The sequence below is a fragment of the Micromys minutus genome (genome assembly GCF_963924665.1).
Source record: "Micromys minutus genome assembly, chromosome: 21".
Lineage (NCBI taxonomy): Eukaryota > Metazoa > Chordata > Mammalia > Rodentia > Muridae > Micromys > Micromys minutus.
Window position 1 is genome coordinate 52553414 of NC_137956.1, and position 22368 is coordinate 52575781.

A 22368-nucleotide genomic window follows, 5' to 3' on the forward strand; every position below is an offset into this window, starting at 1 on the left:
AGGCGAAGACAGAAGACATGGATTTTGCATGGAGCATATAGGGTGAAGAATCCAATATGAGTGCCAGTTTTGAACCTTTTATTGGTGATGGCTTCTGGACACAGTGGTGGAAGAGTCAGGCTGAAGACAGAGATGTGACTAGAGACTTTTTCAGAATATAACTGAGGCATTGTCTCAGATATACAGGCCCTGAATAGAGGTATTAACGGCTCTAAATGTGATGAGAGACATTGGAAGATCATGAAGACATTGGAAGATCATAGAGAGAGGTGAAAATTCAAGCTTGGTTTTCAACTCATGGAAATAAAGGATACTTGCCAAGGAAGGATGGCTTCGGTTTTAAAGACAAGTTTATTTAGAAACAACAGGGAAAATCTAGGCAGTAGGGAAACTGTGTGTGAAACACTGGCAGGACACTAAGAGAGTAACTCAATAGAGATACACCTGGCTGTCACAGGCCACGGATGGCTGTCACACAGAACTTAAAGTAATGCAAACATCTAAAGAACAAGAAAATCTGCTAGGAGAGTCAGAAGGTACTTTAGTACTAGTACACAGTATATAGCAGCCCAGGGACGAGGACCCTGAAAGGAAGAGGAAGTAAACTGTCAGCAATTGTAAATGCTATGAAGATTGGCACATGACATGGGTAGATAACAGAACACACAAAGCCTTGTGTAAAAAGGGCAGACCACTCAATTCCTGATTTTTCCTCCAGGGATCTGTTATAAAAGAATGAAAAACAAAACAAACAAGCAAAACAAAAAATACTTTTTTTCTTTACCCCAGAAAGGCACTTCTCCTCTTTGTTCCCATGTCTGGTCTCTTCAGAAAGTATGAGACCAGCCTTGTGGTTTAGAGAGTCTGATTTGCTTGGGATGGAGACATTTATTAAGAACCATTCTAGAGGGTGTGGCTGAATCCTTTGAGAGGAGAGGATGAGGGTCATCCTCCGAAATTCTGGGACCTGTGGAAGCAATGATGTGCATCTCCTCAGGGGTCTCAGGGACTGTCCCTGGGGATAGCTGGCAGGGAAGAAGCAGAAGTTTGTAAGTGCTCAACAGGATTTAGAACACAGGACATCCATCTAAGCTGTAGCATAGACTGAGACTCTTTTTCTGTACAATTAGAATAAGTCACAATTTAATTTTATTAGAAGTTTTATTATCAAATGAGGATGGTATCTAATTTATTAATTTTAAAATATTAAAACATTTCATTAGAAGCTATTCAAATCCCATCAATCTTGGGTGTCCAAATAGACATTCAAGAAGAGGAAATAGGAGAGTTAGAAAAATGGGGGCTGGGAAAATGTCTCAGTCTCTGATCATTTTGTTCACAATTTTGTGGATGAAATAAAAAACCAACCTAATGGTCGGTGGAGCAATAAATGCTCTGACCTCACTGGATACATGACTTCCTCTTTCAGGGTGACATGTTCCTGTGTGGTTTCTATAGTCTTACAAAACTGGCTTTATGAGTTTAAGTTTTCATTCCTTATTATTCAGAATAATAAAATGTATAAGAAATTCAGACCCCCCTTTTCTAATTATAAAGGGTACTCACAACATGCAAATATTTGCTCATGTAAACTCAAAAAACTAACACAGCAGAAATCAGATTGTTTCCTAAAGATAGTCTTGGTATTTTTACCACTAAGGACTCTATGACTATTAGAATATATGCTATTTGACAGTTTCACCATTATATATTCTTTTTATAAACATTTTTAAATTTGTTAAACATAGTTAAAATTAGATGGCTACATAATCTATGAAAATATATTTTCAGAGATAGTTATAAGGAATAGATTCAATTATAATAATTCCAGTCTCTTTTAGAACCTTGATACCTGACACTCAGTACTCACCATCTTGGCATTTTTACATTCTGTCATTGAGCTGAATTTAATGTTTATGTGTCAAGCAATACCCATGAGAAAGAAACTCTCCTCCTGAGTTGATAGAAGTTGTGTTGAGGGAGGAACTAATAAGTGGTCAGTAAAGATATAGAGTTTTAGCAGGTTACATCTATAAGCCTGAAACTGCCTTATGTATGAGTGAGATTCACAAGACAGGTTCCCTGGACATCCTTCATGTCTTCGTGCTATTCTATGAATATGAAATGTCCTGAGAAGAATGTCATTTCTTTTTTGTGTTCTTGGTATCATTGATGAAAATCAATTGGCTATGAATATATAAATCTATTTCTATGTTTTCTATTTGTACCATTTGTCTATGCACCTATTTTGAGAGAATATCATGCTTATTTAAACTAAAATAGAGGGTCCCTTCATTCTGTTTTATGACTATTTCCTTCATGAAAACCACATGCAAACAACTGTGGTGGGAGAAACCTGACTATCCCAGCTGCAAAGAAAAGAGATCTTCTGACTGATTTTCCTAAGCTGTACAGAAAACTCCTGTGTTACAGCTTATAGGAGTCATGCAGCTACTTTTGAGTCATTCCTAATTCTTTTAAGTAACTCCTCACCCATATTCCTGTTAGTAATCACAATAAAAAATGTTGGTTTATCAAATTGCACATAGACACAATCTTTACTTTAGTATGTAATAGATCCCTTTTCTTCGGTGACTTTGTGTCATGTCTCCCCACGTAAACTACCAAATAACACCTATATGCTTTGTTAAGAAATATATTACCAAATTGCAGAAAATTTTACTAGAGGCTACCTAGTCTGTCAGCAAAATTCAGTAGAAAGACATTAAGAGCTCTATTTAGCTCAGAGTTTTGAGTTTTAAGGGTATGGATTTGCACCAAATCAGCTCTGATGAAGACCTCGAGGTATTATTTTATAAGAGGAGAATGAGGAAAACTGTAAAGTAACATAGTGAGATAAGGAGTCAGAAACCCAAGATTTACCATTCTTGTTTATTTATATTTACTAAGTCTTACATGAACTTACTGAGACCCTGTATGAACAGCATCAGTGCCTTTCTAATGGACTCTCACTCTCTTCTTCCAACATCACCTCACCAAATCCAAGCTTCAAACACATGAAAACATGTGAAATACAGACTGTATCCAAATCATTGCAAAATCAGTGAGAGGTGGTCACTACAGTCTATAATCAATACTGCAAAGGGTGGATTAGGAGCTGAAACCAATATGTTGATGAATTTGACTATGTATCCTGTGTATCCTTTGCTTTTAAAATTGAGTCACTATTACATTACAGAATATTTCTGTTTTTTTTCTAAACAGTTATTGCTAAACTTATGACTTAGCATGTGCTTTCAGTACCCTAGATATAATGTCCTTGCTTTTAATACCTGAGTATCACACCATAGTATAAATGAACCATTTTTTCACATCTACTCTTCATAGATAGAACAGAGGGACATCTAGGATGTTTACAGTTTCTGGCTATTTCAAATAAAGCTTCTATGAACATAGTTGTGCAAGTGTTATTGTGGAATAGTGGAGTATCTTTGTGGAATATGTCTAAGCGTGGTACAGCTGTATCTTGAGGTAGGACTACTCCCAATTTTGTAAGAAATCACCAAATTGATTTCCAAAGTGGTTGTACAAGTTTGCGCTCCTACCAGCAATGGGGGTTTGTTCCCCTTGCTTCATATTCTTGCCAGCATGTGCTGTCCCTTGAGATTTTTACCTTAGCTATTCTGATAGGTATAAGATGGAATCTCAGAGTTGTTCTGATTTGCATTTCATTGATGACTAAGGATGTTGAACATTTAAGTGTTTGTTGGCTATTAGAGATTACTCTGTTGAAAATTCTCTGTTTTACTTGGTAGCCCATTTTTAATTGGGTTATTTGAGTTGTTGGTGTCTAACTTCTTGAGTCCTTTACATAATTTGGACATCAGCCATTTATTAGATGTAGGATTGATAAAGATCTTTTCCCAATCTGTAGGTTGTTGTTTTGTCCTATTTGTAGTATCCTTTGCCTTAGAGAAGATTTTCAGTATTATGAGGTCCTATTTATTAATTGTTAATCATAGTGCTTGAACCATTGGTGTTCTGTTCAACAAGTTGTCTTCTGTACCACTGAATTCAGGGCTATTCCCCACTTTCTGTTCTATTAAGAGTTTTTTAAAGTGTTAATTTAGTTATTCACTTTACATTCAAACATTAGCCGTCGTCCTCCTCCCAGGCCCCCCATCACAGCTCCTCTCCCTTATTTCCCCTCCCTTTCATCTCTGAAAAAGAGAACACAACAGCCACACATTATTTTTTTCTCTCAGCCTTTTTATACATTCTTACATAAAAGTTCTTTATAAAATCACCTCACAGATAAACTATTACATAAAAGGGGAGTTACAGAAGGATGTTGATAGTAAGTTCAAATCAGTGTTTCATTCTATAAGCTCACTAGAAGTTCAAAGCAAGTTTTACATGATCTTGCTTTATTATAGTGCACACTTGTGACTTCATCCTTGAGCCTGACTCAGAATGAAAGCTTTTCTTTGATCATAAATCTGTCCCAAGCCAATTTCTTTTTTAGTGCAATTTATGAAATCTTATTGTGTTCCTTATTATGCAGTACATATCCATTCTATGAGAAGGGGACACATTCTATTCTTGATTCAAACTTTATTACATCTTTCTAGAAAAACAACTAAAACCACCTCCTTAAGCTTTCTTGCTAAAATTATTTCAATCAAATCAGAAATTCTATAAAGTCAGTAATTCATCTAAACATCATTAATTCATAAAAGCTTACATTCGTGTTGATCTGCAGAAAATTTGCACAATCGGGTGGGCTATCATCCAGAAAGTAATCACACCATAATATAGGCAGTAAATGTCTCTCAGTGTCTATTCACACCAAGCCAAATAAATGAGAAGTGTGGCAATGACAAACATGAGAAAGCATATCAGTAGTAAGAATAAATTCTGGGATGAAGTCTCTTGGCTGTGCCTCACCAGAATGCATCCATCACAGCTGAGCTGTCTCCTGGGAACTCATTTGCCCACTGCTGCTCTTCCTGAATGGCGTCTGCCACTGACATCTAGCTAGACCAGGACCATTTGTTAAATATGCTCTCCCTTTTTCATTCCATGGTTTTGGCTTCTCTGTTGAAAATCAAGCGTCCATTTGTGTGTGGATTTATTTTTGAGTCTTCAACTTGCTTCCATTGATCAAGCTGTGTGTTCCTATACTAATACCATGAACATTTCATCACTAATGCAGTAGTACAGCCTGTAGTGAGTAAGGGTGATTCCTCCAGAAATTTTTCTATTATACAGGATTGTTTTCGCTATTCTAAGTTTTTTATTTTTCCATATGAAGTTGAGAATTATTCTTTCAAGGTCTGTAAAGATTGTTCTGGAATTTTGATGGGAATTGCATTGAATCTATACATTGCTTTTGGTAAAATGGCCATGTTTACTATGTTAATCCTGCTGCATGAGCCTAGGAGACATTTCCATTTTCTGATACCTTTCTCAGGTTTCTCTTCAGAGACTTGAAGTTCACTTCATGCAGGACTTTCACTTACTTGGCTAGAGCTACATCAAGATATTTTATATTATTTGTGGCTAGTATGAGCAGTGTTGTTTCCCTTACTTCCTTCTCAGCCCATTTATTGTTTATATAAAGGAGGGCTGCTGTTTTGGGGGTTTGTTTGGGTTTTTTTGTTTGTTTGTTTTGGAAATTTAGAGTCTAGCCACTTTGCTTAAGGTTTATCAGCTGTAGGAGTTCATTGGTAGAATTCTGGTAGGTCACTTATGTATACTATCATATCATCTACAAATAGCGATATTTTGACTTCTTTGTTCCCAATTTGTATTTCCTTGGTCGCCTTTAGTTGTCTTATTGCTTTAGCTAAGCTTCAACTACTATATTGAAGAGATAAGAAGAGAGAGAATAGCCTTGCCTTGTCCTTGATTTTCATGGAGTTGCTCTAAGAGTCTCTCCATTTAATTTGATGTTAACTATTGGTTTGCTATATATTGCCTTTATTGTGTTTAGATGTGTGCCTCTTACCCCTGATCTATGCTTGGAGCCTGCTCAACCTGGAGAAAGGGTGGGTAGGAAGTGGGACACAGTGTGGGATGCAGGCCAAAGTATTGATGATCTAAGGTCATTTAACTCTCTGGGAAAAAGAAGCTCATAACTTCTGAAAAACTAAACATTTCCTTGCGTGTTATATGGCTGAAAAACACTGGCTCGTTTTCTCTTTAACTCTCTGTGCTTTATTTTATTTTATAAATTTCTGTGTTTTATTAGGTGCTGAAGACTTAACTTTTGTTGTTGTTTTGTGGTAAAAACTTAAGTCTTTCTTACTATTCTGTTCTTAAATAAGTGCTGAAGTCTGACAAATTAACACATGCTGTTCAGCAGCAAGGGATTAAGTAAAGAATGGTTAGATTTCTTACTCAGCTGCCTGAGAGCTTTACTCAGGAGCTGGTAAGGCCAGAGGAAGGCCTGAAACAACTCATCATGAAACAGAAAAAGAAGTCCATCCTTACAGAAAGAAATCTTTACACAAAGAAATATTCAGACACATACACACACTCATACACACATTCATATTGGGCCTGATTACCTGCCTTATCCATTCAACAAGTATTTATGCATACATACATGCATATACATATACTATACAACACACATACACACACACACACACACACACACACACACACACACACACACACATACACACACATTTGATGAATGGAGCAAAAGCTCCCATAAGCAGGTTTCATTGAACAAGCACCATTGCAGAAAGAACTCACTCATTATAGATTTAAAATAAACTCCAACTTTTATTACTCAGAGAAAGAAAAGCCTTCTACTTTTTTAGTGAGCAAGAAAAATCCATGTCCTTGTCAGTAAGAAGAAAACTGCTGCTAAGAAAATTATTAGCATTTTCTCTAAGCTCTGCCACATGGTTACCTAGCAACTACAGCCAAATATGCCTGACTCACTAATGGACTGCTTCCAACCCCCTCTCTCTTGCTCTCATGCTTTTGTATTCCTTTCCCTACTCTGTCCTCCCATTCTCCCCCCCATCTCTTTCCATATGCTCATGGCCGGCCTCTACTTCTTCTATTCTCTTCTCTTCTCTTCTCTTCTCTTCTCTTCTCCTCTCCTCTCTTCTCCTCTCCTCTCCTCACCTTTCTCCTCCTCTCCTTTCCCTCCCCTTTCCCCTCTCTTCCCTTCCCCTCCTCTCTCTCTCTCTCTCTCTCTCTCTCTCTCTCTCTCTCTCTCTCTCTCTCTCTCCTACTACTACTACTACTACTACTACTACTACTACTACTACTACTACTACTACTCTTTTAACTCCCCACCCCCATACTCTGAATAAACTAGATTTTATACTATATCATTGTGTGACTGGTTCCTCAGAGGGAAGGGATGCCTCAGCATGGGCTGGTTGAGGTACCCCCTTCCCCCATACCTTAACACACCTCCATAGAACCTATCCCCCTCTATCTTTTTATAAACACATCAAAAACAAATCAAGACAAGAAAACCAAACTGAACAAACAAAAAAAAATTCTCTCATGGTAAGAAAGAGCTTTCCTGCCCTCTCTATTCTCTTATTGTTATCATTCTTTGTTCTTGTACTTTCTCAAGATTGATCACATAGTATTCTAAGTACCTTTTTCCAAAAGTTTACAAGCCCAAACATAAATTCAAATCATAAATTGGGTAAGAAGTTACAGCAGAAATGTTTATATGTATTTCCATTAAGACTAGTTATCTAAGCATTCATTTTTGGTTACCAGTTCCCAGGTTCATTAAAAGTTAAAAACAACAATTTTTATGTAAAAAGTTAGCATGGTTTTATCAAGAAGCAAATCACCTGCCTTGTGTCTCATCAGTCCTGAATATTTCTATAGTTAAACAGACAATATTTTATGTCCCGTCCTTGCATCTACAATGTCTAGTCCAAGTTTAAAATACCTGTTATCAGATAATGGTTTCACATCCAGTCCAGAATGAATGTTTTCTCTGATTATAAATCTCTTTCAAACCTACTTTCTTTCTTTTTAAAAAAGATTTATTTATTACATATTTATTACATATACCCATACATATACATATATACTGTAGCTGTCTTTATACACATCAGAAGAGAACATTAGATCTCATCACCATGTGGTTGCTGGGAATTGAACTCAGGACCTCTGGAAAAGCAATCAGTGCTCTTAACCACTGAGCCATCTCTCCAGCCCTCAAATATACTTTCTATCTTAATGCAATTATCTATAACATTTCAAGTTTTACAGAGCCCTAACTGCAGCCTTTTCTATGGAGGAGTCAAAATTACTAGTATAAATTTAGGAATTCTATAGAATCATTATTAGGAATTAAGAAATCCTCAATTTGTCTACATAGCTTTACTGCAAGAGAATGTATCTTCATTGATCTGCAAAGAATCCACCAAATAGGGTTGAGTAATGCAGAGGAATTATTAGACTAATTCAATGACAGGACATGTATATCAACAATGAGATTCTATCCTGAGATGAGATTTCTGAAGGCCTTGCAATTCAAAATTTACCCATTGCAGATCACATAAAAACAGTGGTCCATGACCAGAAAAGTTACCTGCGAGCTTTTGCTTCCTGTAGGTGGCTCCTGAAAGCTCTCTTCAAGACTTTTAACAAGAAAGGGTGTTAGATTTTGTCAAAGGCTTTTTCAGCTTCTAAGGAGAAGATCATATGGGTTTTTTTTTTTTTCTTTAATTTGGGTATATGGTGTGTTACATCAATGGATTTTCCTATCTTGAACTACCCCTGATTCCCTAGGATGAAGCCTACTTGATCATGGTGGATAATATCTTTGATGTGTTCTTCAATTCAGGTTATATTTTATTGAACATTTTTGCATCAAAGTTCATAAGGAAGATTGGTCTGAAAGTATCTTTCTTTGTGGAGTCTTTGGCTTAGGTATCTGGATAACTGTTTCCTCATAGGATGAGTTTGGCAATGCTCCCTCTGTTTCTTTTTTGTGGAATAGTTTGAGGAGTATCAGCATGTAGTCTGGTCAATTCCGTACTAAACCATCTGGCCTTGAGCTTCTTTGGGGGGGGGGTGAAGATTTTTAATGACTGCTTCTATTAACTTAGATGTTATAGTACTATTTAGATACGTTTATCAGTTCTTGATTTAACTTTGGGAAGTGGTGTCAGTCCAGAGAATCATCTATTTCCTTCAGATTTTCCAATGTTTTGGAGTACAGGCTTTTGAAGTAAGACCGAGTGATTCTTTGAATTTCCTCAGTGTTCAAGTTATGTCTCCTTCTTAACTTCTGATTTTTTTACTTTGGGATACTGTCTCTGTGCCTTTTAATTAGTTTGGCTATGGGTTTGTCTATCTTGTTGATTTTTCTCAAAGAACCAGTTCTTGGTTTCATTGATTCTTTTCTTGTTCTCTTTGTTTCTAATTGATTGATTTCAGCCTTGAGTTTGATTGTTTTTTGCTGTCTACTCCTTTTGCATGTGTTTGTATATTTCTTTTTTTTTCTAGAGCTTTTTGATGTACTTCTACATCATTAGTATGAAAACATGCAATTTATGAAGGCACTTAGGGCTATGACCTTTCTTCTTAGCATGCTTTCATTGTGTTCCATATGTTTGGATATGTTATGCCTTCATTGTCATTAAATTCTAGAAAGTCTTTAATCTCTTTCTTTATTTCTTCTCTGACCCAGTGATCATTGTGTAGAGAATTGTTCAGTTTCCATGAACAACTTTGTGTACAGTTTTCTGTTATTTTTGTTGGTGTTGAAGTTCAGTTTTATCACACCATGGTGGTCTGATAGCATGCAAGGGGTTATTTCATGTTTCTCCATATGTTTAGGCTTGTTTTGTAACCAAATATATGGTTAATTTTAGATAAAGCTCCATGAGGTGCTGAGAAAAAGGTATAATCTTTTGTGTTTGGGTGAAAAGTTCTGTAGATGTCTCTTATATTCATTTGTTTTATAACCCCTGTTAACTTTCATTATTTCTTTGTTTGGTTCTTGACTTGATGACTTGCTAAGTGGTGAGAATTGGGAGCTGAAGTCTCCCATTATAAATGTGTGGTGTTTAATGTATGTTTTAAGTTTGATGTTTCTTTTAGGAATGTGGGTGCCTTTCATTTTGGGCATAGATGTTCCAAATTGAGACACAATCTTGATGGATTTTTTTCCTTTGATGACCATGACATATTCTTCCATATCTGTTTTGGTTATTTTTGGTTGAAAGTTTATTTTATTAGATATTAGAATGACTACTCCAGCTTGTTTCTTGGGTCTGTTTGTTTGAAAAACCTTTTCTAGCCATTTACTCTAAGGTAATATTGCTGAGGTGTGTTTCTTGTATGCACCAGAATGATGGATCCTGTTTATGCATCCATTCTGTTAGCCTCTTACTTTTTATTGTAGAATTGAAACCACTGATGTAGATAGTTTAATTACCAATGACTGTTAGTTACTTTTTATTTTGATATTGGTGGTGGTTCTCTCTCTCTCTCTCTCTCTCTCTCTTTCTCTCTCTCTCTCTCTCTCTCTGTGTGTGTGTGTGTGTGTGTGTGTGTGTTCTCTGGTTTTGAGTTTCTTGTGTAGAATTTCTTGTGTTTTCTTGTGTGTAATTTTGTTCAAAATCTGGAGATTTTGTTCTACTATCCTCTGCAGTGCTAGATTAGTGGAAAGACTTCGTATCTTCATCTATGGTGATGGAAAGTTCTGCTAAGTATAATAGTCTGGACTGATATCTGTGGTCTTTTAGGGTCTGTGTTATCTAATGTGAAGCCCTTCTAGCTTTTAGAGTCTCAGATGAGAAATCAGATGCAATTCTGTTAGGTGTTCTTTGTATATTGACATTTTTCCCTTGTTGCTTGGAAAATTCTTTCTTCGTTCTGTATATTTAGTGTTTTGATTATTATGTAATGAGAGAATTTTTTCTATTCAGTGATCTATTCAGTGTTCTGTAAGCTTCTTGCAACTTTATAGGCACCTCTTTCTTTAGATTAGATAAATTCTCTTCTATGATTTTGCTGAAGATATTTTCTGGGCCTTTGAGCTGGAAATCTTCTTCTGCAGTGTAGACTCTTTTACATAATAACTAGCTCACTGAGGGTTACAGAAATCAAAGGTGAGGTGACTTATCTTGTGAGAATCCCATAAGTTACCTTGACTACTCACTATACCTAACTTTCATAGTCTCTTCATCCTGAGAGCCTCCCATGGTTTCTAGACTTGCCTCTGACTCTTCTATGAAAGTTACAGTATCTTAGGAAATAACTGTGAAAATATGCTTCAAAATGCCTTTTAAAATGAACTCTGTTGCCTTTTAAATATACCACACACTTTAAGCCTCATCGACCTGTAACTACTGAATGATGCCCTACCTCTTTTCCCTGTTGAGTTGATAAAATATAAGATCTCACCAGACATATCAACAGCACAGATTTCTCTTCCAGAAATCTGATATCTGTTAGAGCGATTCATCCTTGATGTTAAAGCTACTTCCTGCCTGTGCATTCAGACCTGATTTTCCACTCTTTGGTTGCTTGATTATTTTACACCTGCCCTCAAAGCCTGGAGGTAACTACTCTGGCTGCTTAGGATAGGATTAGGGATAGAGTTAGTGTTAGGGTCCATTTACAAATGGGCAGGCAAATGGGGGTGGGGGTGGGGAGGTGGGGGGTGGTAGGGAAGGCACTAACTCTGTGATGACAATTATAAGTAATCTGTTCTCGAGTTCTATATAACAGGAAGTGTTGTGTTTTTTAAAAGATAGAGAGAGGATATGTCTTGGTGAAGGTGTATGGGGAAGGTATGGGGAAGGGGATGCCTCTGCAGGTACATGCTGAGGCATTCCTTCCCTGTGAAGGACCAGCCACACAATGGTATAGTATAGAATAGAGTTTATTCAGGGCATGGGGAGGGGAGCTGAGAGGCAGAGAAAAGCAGAGGGGGGGGAGGAGGGAGGGAGGGAGGAAGAGAGAGAGAGAGAGAAGAGAAGTTAGCCATGCACATGTGGAAAGAGGGGGGGAGGGGAATGGGAAGAGAGAAAAAAAAGGGCTCAGAGACAGAACAAGAGCAAGAAGGCAAGAGCAAGCGGAGGGGGAGGGGGCAAGCAGCTCCTTTTATAATGAGTCAGGCACACTTGGCTGTTGCCAGGTAACTGTGGGGGAGAGCATACCTGGCTGTTGCTAAGTAACTGTGGTGAAGAGCTTAGACAAAATGCTAACAGGAAGGAATCTTATACACCCCATTGTCATTCAGCCTTAGTGCTTACTCACTGATAGACTAACGACTTTGTGAAGTCTGCAGCAGGCATTTCCCCACGTTTACATAACACTCCTACACCAAGCTTTCAGTTCTAAATTTTAAATGCTTTTATTTAAATTTTTCTTTATTCTTTTACTGTAAGGGAAAAACACCCAAGAGACTGTTATTATACAAGAAGACAGAATTTGTTTTAATCTAATCTGCTTTACTATGTCATGATTGTAAAACCTAACAAAGATGTCATTAATATGCTTAGGTATCCAGGGGGTAAATCTAGGGAGGCAGAATGGTGTGGCACTGTTGACTGGGATCAGTGCTGAGAGCAGCTGACAGGGGTCAGTCCAGACAATAACTGATGGAGGCTGCTGCCTCTGCCGGCCAGTAATTAGAGAAATTACTCAGCACATTTTCCTCCAAGGGAACAAAGCTTGATTCACTGGGGCCAACCCTTCCAGTGGCCAGTGAAAAACTCTGAACTCTTTTAACTTTAGGGCCATCAAGAAAGAAAAGGAAAGAGAAAAAATTCACACACACACACACACACACACACACACACACACACACACACACACGTTGAATGAATGAAAAAAGTTCCAATAAGCAGGCTCCAAATATTTCACACATACAAATGTATACGCAATATACAAATCACATAAGCACATATGTACATATCCATATGCTCATATACATAAATAATTGGTGAGTGGATGTGGGCTGAGGGCAAAAATTAGTAAAAGAACTCAATCATCACCAATCCAACCTTAGCGAGAGTCATGTCAGCCAGTGCTGCCATTGTTCTTGTTCCCTTACCTTAAAAACATTCTTTGCTAAACTATTAGGAGTATTTCCTTTCTGAACTTCAAACTGTTCCCTTAGATTTTCTACATCAGAGCCAAGAGCAAAACTATCTTCACCTGGCTTCATTAATAACATAATTTTTCCAAATGCTCTCCAAGGGTGCTAGTCATTGCTGAAAATCTACAACTATAGTTCTTTCCTAGAGTGGTGATTGAATCATTAATCTGGAAAGAGATCAAGCACTGTTATTACCACCCAGTGAGGAGCTAGAAGCCCCCGTAGAGTTTTCATACTATTCTTAGACTAAGAGAGATGTGAGGGCAACAAGCAGAGCAAAACTCCACAACAGCATGAAGTATTCAGGACTTATGGTCCTCAGGGCCATGCATCTCTGAGGCTCACCCTTCACATTCCAGGAGTTCCAATGCCATTTACTGTTCTTCCTGCATGGCCATCAGCACATCATCATTTACATTTGGCTCTATAATTAATGTTTCTGGTTTAAATGTGAAATAATAACCAGAGTTCATGGATTTGAACACTGGAGCCCAAGTTGGCAATGCTGTCATGTAGTTGTGCAACCTTTAAGAAATGGAGCCTCCTTTGAGGAATGGATTGCTGTCAAGTACTCAAGGTTTAAATCTGTTTTAAGTTTCTATTTGATCTCTGATTCCTAACATCAGCCCAATTATCAAGCTAGGTTCCCAATACTGTCCCCAAATCTTTCCTACCATAGTGGAGTATTTCCCTGAAACTCTTAGCTAGATTATACCTTTTATTCCTTATATCACATTTATCAGTCACTGTCAGAGGACAGCAACTCAAACAACTTTCTCACATTTCCTTGTAGGACAGAAATATAATTTTATGTCACTAACATTTTGTATAACAAAATGTATATCATGATAAATTTTTAATCTGTATGTCAGGACTTACAGAAAACCTCTCATTTATGTAATCACCCAAGTCAATGCCAGTTACAGCTTATACTCAACTATTTAGATTTATGTTCCTAAGGAACTTTAGATACAGACCATTGCCATGTGAGTGCTGGGACTGAAACTGGTTCTAACAGAGCTTCTAACAACTGAATGATCACTCCAGTCTCACCAACCCACTCTCAATAAAATTAAATAGAATACCATACACAAGAGATTTCTAAGGGTCAGATTTGAGAAAGGGTGCAGAGTTGACCTAAAAGAAGCTGTGCATGCAGAGCTAGAAGAGTAGACATACCGATGTCCTTTGGAGTCCAGGCAATTTCATCATAATCTCAATTAGCTGAATAAAGATCTAAAAGATTTGATGTTTTACCTAATGGATTTTGGTGTTGCTTTGGTCTGTTCATTTATTGCTAAGCTCTGATTGAAAGGAAAAGATGACAGGGCACCAATGAAAGGAAAAGTTACTGAATGGAAAAGTCACGGGGCACCAATGTTGTAAAAAGATGACATCCGGGTTTCGGCACCAATGTTAGGGGAAGGATGAAGAGAGTGGGGGGCATATGGCCCATGGAGGTGCAGCGAGGCCTGGGGGCAAGGGAGATGCCTGGGGGGGGCATGTTGGGAATCCCTTCCCCCTGAGGGACCAGCCACACAACGGTATAGTACAGAATAGAGTTTATTCAGGTCATAGAAGAGTTAAGAGGGTGGTAGAGGCAAAGGGAGGGAGGGAGAGAGGGAAGGAGAGAGAGAGAGAGAGGGAGAGACAGAGAGAGAGAGAGAGAGAGAGAGAGAGAGGAATAGAGGCCGGCCATGAGCACGTGGAGGAGAAGGGGGAAGGGAAGGGAAAGAGATGGGATAGGGGGGAGAGCAAGGCTGCAAGAGGCCTAGAGAGGCAAGAGAGACGAGAGAGGAGGGGGCAAGCAGCCCCTTTTATAGTGTCAGGTCACTGGGGTGGAGCATACCTGGCTACTGCCAGGTAATTGAGGGGTGGGGTTTACAGAATCCCAACACTGATTCTTTGTAGAATAGGATTGTTTATTCTGTAGCATTGTATATTAGAAATATAATAGTCTCATTTAAGAATATGGTAGAGTGTGGTCAGATAAAGAAGCAGTTTTCACACTCTAAGAGTTGAAGAAAGATGTGGTGGTTAAATGAGAATGGCTCCTATAGAGTCATTTGTTTGAATACTTATTTTCAGTTGGTGGAACTGTTTGGGAAGAAGCACAGGTATGGCCTTTTAAAAATAGGTGTGTCACATGGGTGTACTTTGGGTCTTTAAAAGCTTCTGACCATGTCTGTGCCTCTTGGTCTGAAGTCCAAAATATGAGCTCTCAACTATTCCTGCTGCCGTGTATTTACACTTCCATCCCTTTGGAACTGTCAGCCCAATTTGTTACCTTCAATTATAACTTGTTTTGGACATGGTGTGTTTCATGACAGTAATATAAAAATAAATACACAGAATTGTTCTGTTGAAGATAAGGACATAGAAAATCTTCCTGTCCAAGTATATAATCAAGGGAGTTTTTTTTTTTTTTTTTTTTTTTTTTTTTTAACCTTAGTTCTAGAACAGTTAGCATGTCTTTGGCTTGGGAGTGATCCCAAAATTGACAATTCTAGATTTCTCTATAGAAAGAGCCCTATTAAGAACATTTTCTTTTACTTCTAACCAAAACAATATCAAATAACTTTTTATATCTCCCGCCTATAGAAGATGGCCATGCTAGGAATGGTGGGCCAAGGCATAGGATTAAATATATACTGCTACTTATTACAGATTCAGCATGTATTATACACTATAGCATACTTAGTGAATCAAGGTCAGCTGGGGTGACCCTGTCTCAAACAAAGAAACAAACCAAAACTGTATGTGTTAAGAGCCAGGTGACTCCATTTTTATTCCTTTTCACAATTAAATCTAATGTTAAATTTTGATTTATTTCTATATTGTTCCCTATGGTGTTTTTTTAAAATCATATTCAATATTAAAGGTCATTTGTTGTCTTGACTTGTTGTTTCAACTGTTCATAGTATGTTCTGAGAACTGGCTGGTGGTTAACTAAATTACAAACAGCAAAATATTTCACTTTTGTTATCATTTGCTATGCTTGAGCTTGAATATAAAAAGGATCCTTCAGTTTTAATCAGGGCCACATCTCTTTCTTACTTGAGAAGAGACTACAAGATTTGCCCAGCCATAAAATAAATTTTTACCTTATGACATTTTTGTGGTTTCTTCCTGATACTTGGCACCATAATATTCACCTTTTTAAAAAGATCCATTTGAGATGGGTTATACTATGTAAGTGACTATGTAGTCCAGCATGACCTCAGATACATGGATATGAATTTGCCTCCAAAGTGCTGGGTTTAATCGCATATGCTTCCATGCTTGGCAACATTCACTTTTGAAAATGTTTATATGGACACTGGAGGCAAGCCCCTGAAATGACTTTAGGGGGTATTGTATTGTCCCAATCCTCCAGTGCTCCTTTTTACTTACTTTATTTAGTTTTATTCATTTTTACCTCTCTCTCTCTCTCTCTCTCTCTCTCTCTCTAGTGTGTGTGTGAGTGTGTGTGTGTATGTGTGTGTGTGTGCTGACTATGTAGCACAGGCTTTTCTCAAACTCACAGTGATCTTCCTCCCTGTGTTCTGAGTGCTGCTGGAATTGAAGAAATGCACTACTGTGCCCAGCTTTAACAATAAGTTTGATGGTGCTGTTATACCCAAGTTGCAAGTGTTGTTTTTTTATAAAAATAAAGAGAAAAAAAGGATTATGTTTTGTGGATGTGAGGTTAGGTGTGGGGGAAGGGGGTACCCTCTCTGGACCCATGCTGAGGCATCCCTTTCCTCTGAAGGACCAGCCACAGGAAGGGTATAGTATAGAATAGAGTGTATTCAGGGGCTGGGGAGGGGAGTAGAGAAGATAGTAGAGACAGAAAGGCAGAAAGAGAGAGAAGGAGGAGGAGGAGGAAGAAGAGGGGAGAGAGGGAGGGAGGGAGAGAGAGAGAATGAGAGAGAGAGAGAGAGAGAGAGAGAGAGAGAGAGAGAGAGAGAGAGAGAGAGAGAGAGAGAGGAGTAGAGGCCAGTCACGAGCTTATGGAGAGAGGGGAGAGGAGCTAGAGGACAAAGCTAGAGCAAGAAGGCAGGAAAAGATCAGAGGGAGTAAGCAGCACCTTTTATAGTGAGTCAGGCACACCTGGCTGTTGCCAGGTAACTGTGGGGCAGAGCCTAGACAAAATACTAACAGCAAGGACCCAAAGACCGAGGAGGAGTCAATTCTTATGCAAACACTTAAGGGTCTTTATTACCAGCTTCAGAGCAACAACTCTCACCATCACTGTCAAAGCATGCCAGAAGTGAGTCTAAGGGTACAAGATATTTATTATAGGTTCACCAAGCTTGGGGCATTTCCATACTGGTCACTAGGTTAATATTGTAAAACAAACAAACAAAAAACCAAAACAAAAAAAAAAAACAAAACAAAAAAAAAAACAAACCTCCAATTCTGGTGTAATCTGCAGGAGTCATTGTTAGGAGAATGATGGGGGGGGGGATATGGCCCATGGAGGTGCAGGGAGGCCTGGGGGGGAAGGGAAATGCCTCTAGGGGAACCATGTTGGGAATTCTTTCTCCCTGAGGGACCAGCCACACAATGGTATAGTACAAAATAGAGTTTATTCAGATCATGGTGGGGGGGGGGTGTGTGGAGAGTAATAGAGGCGGGGGGGGGGGGGAGAAGAATAAAGAAGTAGAGGAATAGAGGCCAGCCTTGAGCATGTGTAGAGAGAGGGGGGAAGGGAATGGGGAGAGGAGGGGCAAGGTGGGGAAAAAGAGTGGGAGAGCAAAGAGCAGAAACACAAGAGAGAGAGGAGGGGGTGACTGGGGTGAAGCATACTGGATATTGCCAGGTAACTGTTGGGTGGGGTATACCTGGCTGTTGCCAGGTAACTGAGGGGTGGGCTTTACAAAATCCCTACAGTCATACCTGGGGGCAAAATCACCTGACAAACAGGATGGTTAGGCTATCTATTCTGTGAATGATATCTTAGTTTATATATGCACTTTGACTCTGCTATTGTAACCTGATTTGGGGTCGGGGGTTGCCATAAAATGTTTGCTCAAGTAGATTTTTGTTATTTTCTTCCTGGAATTGGAGTTTAACCTCTGATCACACACACACACACACACACACACACACATACACACACAGACACACACACACACAGACACACACACACACACTTTCTCTCTCTTACAATAAAAATTTCAGATGTTATTATATTAGTATGAGTGTCTTTGTACCCCATGCCTGTTAGCCAGGGACTCCAGGATATGTCAGAACCCTAGAATTTGAGTTATAGATAGTAATGAACTGCACTGTGTACTGGGAATGAAACCTGAGATCTCTGAAACTTCAGTGCCTTTAGCTTCTGAGGTATTTTACACTTCAAAGTCAGACTTCTGGTGGGGGGGGGGGGTCCCTGCAGGTATCAGAGAGGTAAACAAACCATACAGAGACCAGAATGAAAACCAGGTGCAGATTGACTTGAAGCATCAGATTGGGGGAGTTTAATACTAGGCAGTTCATTGCCAGCATATTTAAAATACAGTACATTTTTGGAAAAGATTTCCTGGCAGCAATAAGTCCAATCAGACAAAACCAAATGCATAGTAATGCTTAATGTGTGACTACATAGAAACTCTTTTACAAAGTACATGTGACCATGAGGGTGGGTTCTATAGCCAAAAGGACTAGAATTTAATTTGGACTCTAAACAATAGCATAGAGATCAGCCAGCCATAAAATGCATATGCTATTTCCCCTAATGATGGGTAATAGTCTGGAAAAAGTCTGGAATAATCATTCTGTAATCATTCTGAGGAATCTTTGTGGGGTCTGGCACCACAGATAGCAAAAAGGTCATCATCAGATCATTAACAAAATCCACTCCCAGCCTTTTGAATTGAATGCAGATATTTTATCTCCTTCATTGAGAAGCCCCTTTGTGTTGTGTTTGACGTTTCTTGTTTCCCTAAAGATCTATAGGAGCAAGGAAATTTGTGCCTTCAACATCCTGTTGTTCATTAAAGAAAGAATGGAACTCTCTTTCAAGTGGGAAAATTAGCCTTGGGCAAAGATGAGCTCTGTCTTAGTTAAAATTTCCATTGCTGTGAAAGGACACCATAAACAAGGCAACTCTTATGAAGGACAACATTTAATTGGGGCTGGCTGACAGTACCAGATGATTAGTCCATTATCATCATGTCAGGAAGCATGGCAGTATTCAGGCATAAATGGTGCTAGGAAAGAAACTGAGAGTTCTATATCTTGATCTGAAGGCATTCAGGAAACTGTCTTCTTCAGGCTGCCAGGGGTAGTAACCCATTCCACATTGGGCAGAGCTTGAGTATAGAAGCCCCAAAACCCACCCCCACAGTGACACACTATGTCCAAGAAGTCCACACCTCCTAATAATGCCATTCCCTGGGCCAACTATATTCAAACCACCACAAGCTCCATCTTTGGCTATCCAATGCAATGTGGTCAGTCCTGAAACCATATGCATGCAGTCAACAGAAATAAATCACCCATTTCAGGATATTTGATCACACTGTGAGCATTTAGATTTTATTATTTACTGGGAAAATCTGTTTTCTAGTTGTGGTGTGGCTCAAACCTAGCACACACCATTTATCCAAGAGCTTTTTGCTATTGTAAATATTTCTATTTATTGTAAATAAAGTCAACTGTAGGTCAAGAGGCAAAGAAAGTATCCAGTTGACAGGAAATGAACAAAGGGGAAAAACAGAGAGAGAGAGAGAGAGAGAGAGAGAGAGAGAGAGAGAGAGAGAGAGAGAGAGAGAGAGGGAGGGAGATAGGAGAAACATTCACTTTGAAGGTTTTTTAGAGACAGTAGAGAAGGAGAATTCTCTTTTCTTTTTGGGAGATGGGTTGAGGAAGAAGGTCAGGAAAGTGCTGTGTGCTTTGTCTTCATCTCTGAGCTAAGCAGGCTTTCACGCCAGCATACCATTTGGCTATAACTCCAGTCCCAAACAACTCCTGCCTTCCTCTGGCCCCTGTTGGTACTCTACACATGCGCACACACACACACACACACACACACACACACACACACACACACACAATCAAAATAAAACTTAAAAAATAGAATTTTAGACTGGAGAGATAGCTCAATGGTTAAGACTGCTCTTCCAGAGGTCATGAGTTCAATTCCCAGCAACCATATGGTAGCTCACAACCATCTGTAATGAGATCAGATTTCCTCTTCTACTGTGTCTGATGACAGCTACAGTGTACTCACATATATAAAAAAATTAATTATTTTTAAAAATATATTTTTTTCACAGAGAGAATAAAGCTATTTATTGACTAAAAGCTCAAAAGTTTTAATCCAAGTTTGGACAGTGTTGGGATAATCGATCTTTGACCACACTAGCCCCTGGCCCTCCTCGAACACATGCTGGAATGAACCTCTGCCCTGTGGTCCTCAATGGTCTCACACCTCAAGGTTGTACTTCCAGGTTGTAGTGCCTAGTGCAAAGACAGGGGTGGTGGTGGAGGGGAGTCAAAAGCTATAGAGTGACTCTCAGGGGCCATGTCTCCTCTTCCTGGGCCAGAGCTGGAGGGGCCTTCCCAGGGTCCCACCTGGGCTCCCACAGGACCAGGCCTCTCCTGCTACCTTTAAAAATAGAATTTTATACAGTGATGTCAGGTCTGAGACAGAGATCAGTCAAGGTCAATTAAAATGAACTCCTTCTGGTCTTGCATGAAAGTAGTTGTCCCTTTTCTGAGTCAGCCTGCTTAAAGGCTAATGCAGGCTTATTGTTAGATTTGAAGAGCTCAGCAAATTGTTCCTCTAAGAAAAGTCCACAGTGCTGATAGGTGACTTTTACTTGATGTTTTCTGAATTTCTGTTTTCGGTCTTTGTATATGTGAGAATTGAGACGTTGATATATCTATTACATCATGCATCTTGATTAACAGGTAGCATTGACTCCTAAGAAATCTACTTTTACAGTGTCATTTACTTGATTTTCAGCTAAGACCTTATAGTATATGGTGAACCTTCCAGAGGCATTTCTGTTCATCATTTTATAGTTGACATATGTTTTTTCTGACTTTGAGCTAAGAATGCCCTTAAACATCTCTGCTTTGACATTGTGACCATGTTCAGTAGAATGTGAGCATAGCCACACTCCCTCAGTGAAATCTCAGTGTTTCCTTTGTTGAAGAAAATCACTGCTTTGGAAATGACTTCAAGCTCTCGTTGCCCACCACAGGAGAAATATCTTTCATAGCTCTTCCGTCTTGGCTATTCTGTCAGCTATTGTTGTTAGTCAAATGGACTACATCTAGAATTACATGTGAAATTTTTTAAATTATCGCTTTTGAAGTGGAAAAACCGTTCCTTAATCTGAATCTCTTGAATTGCTAAAATCCAGTTTTAATTTAGACTTCTGGCACACACACACACACACACACACACACACACACACATCTTTGTCTGCTTGCCCTATCTCTGGCTAGCAAGTTCTTTTTTCTTTCTATGTGTTTTCTTTTCTTCTTTCTTTTTTTTTTAAACAGGGATTAGAGCCTACTTTTTCATGATTTCTGGTATATGCTGAAACATCCAGCAACATGGACTGACCACTATTGGATTATTCAAGTTTCCATTGGAAGACACTCAGTGGTATCTAGGTGGACCAGAGCCTCTGAGACATTCTAATAAATCTATTTTCTATATACATAGAGATTCATTTTTATTAGGTCTGCTCATCTAGAGAACCTTTACTAATACAGCTGTTTTTGGTTTTATTTTGTTTTGTTTTTGAACCTTCTCACTCGGGAACATTTGCTTACTAACAATAGAGCTCAACCGTGTCATCTGCTCATCTGCTTCCTGTTTTTCTTACTGCATTGTGTCATACCTAAGTGGCCTCAGTTTATCTACAAAACGAAACTCTTTTTAATTGTTAATATTCCGGGCACCCTTCCACTTTCGGGACAGATTGATAACTCCACTCAGAGCTCAGTAAGAAGCTCTGTTAGCTGTCTCGATTCCAGGAAGAAGAAGGGGAAGTGTAAATTGCTACTTAGGAAACTCAGTTTCACTGCCCCTAAGAGGAGGAGCGGGCAGCTGAGCTACAGGGGTTAAGTGATGGGTCCTCCCCTGGGCTGGGTGGGAAGACAGTCAGATAGGCTACTGGAAGACAGGCACAAGTGCTAGAGTATGCAGATGCTGCAGATCTGCAAAAGGTTTGGCCCTGGACGAGAAACCTGGGCTGCAAACATTATCCAGTGTTCCTTTAAGACACTCAAACCCTAAGGGAGGTGCTCGTGTCACTCAAGACACACTGGCCAATCAGGGCTTCCTG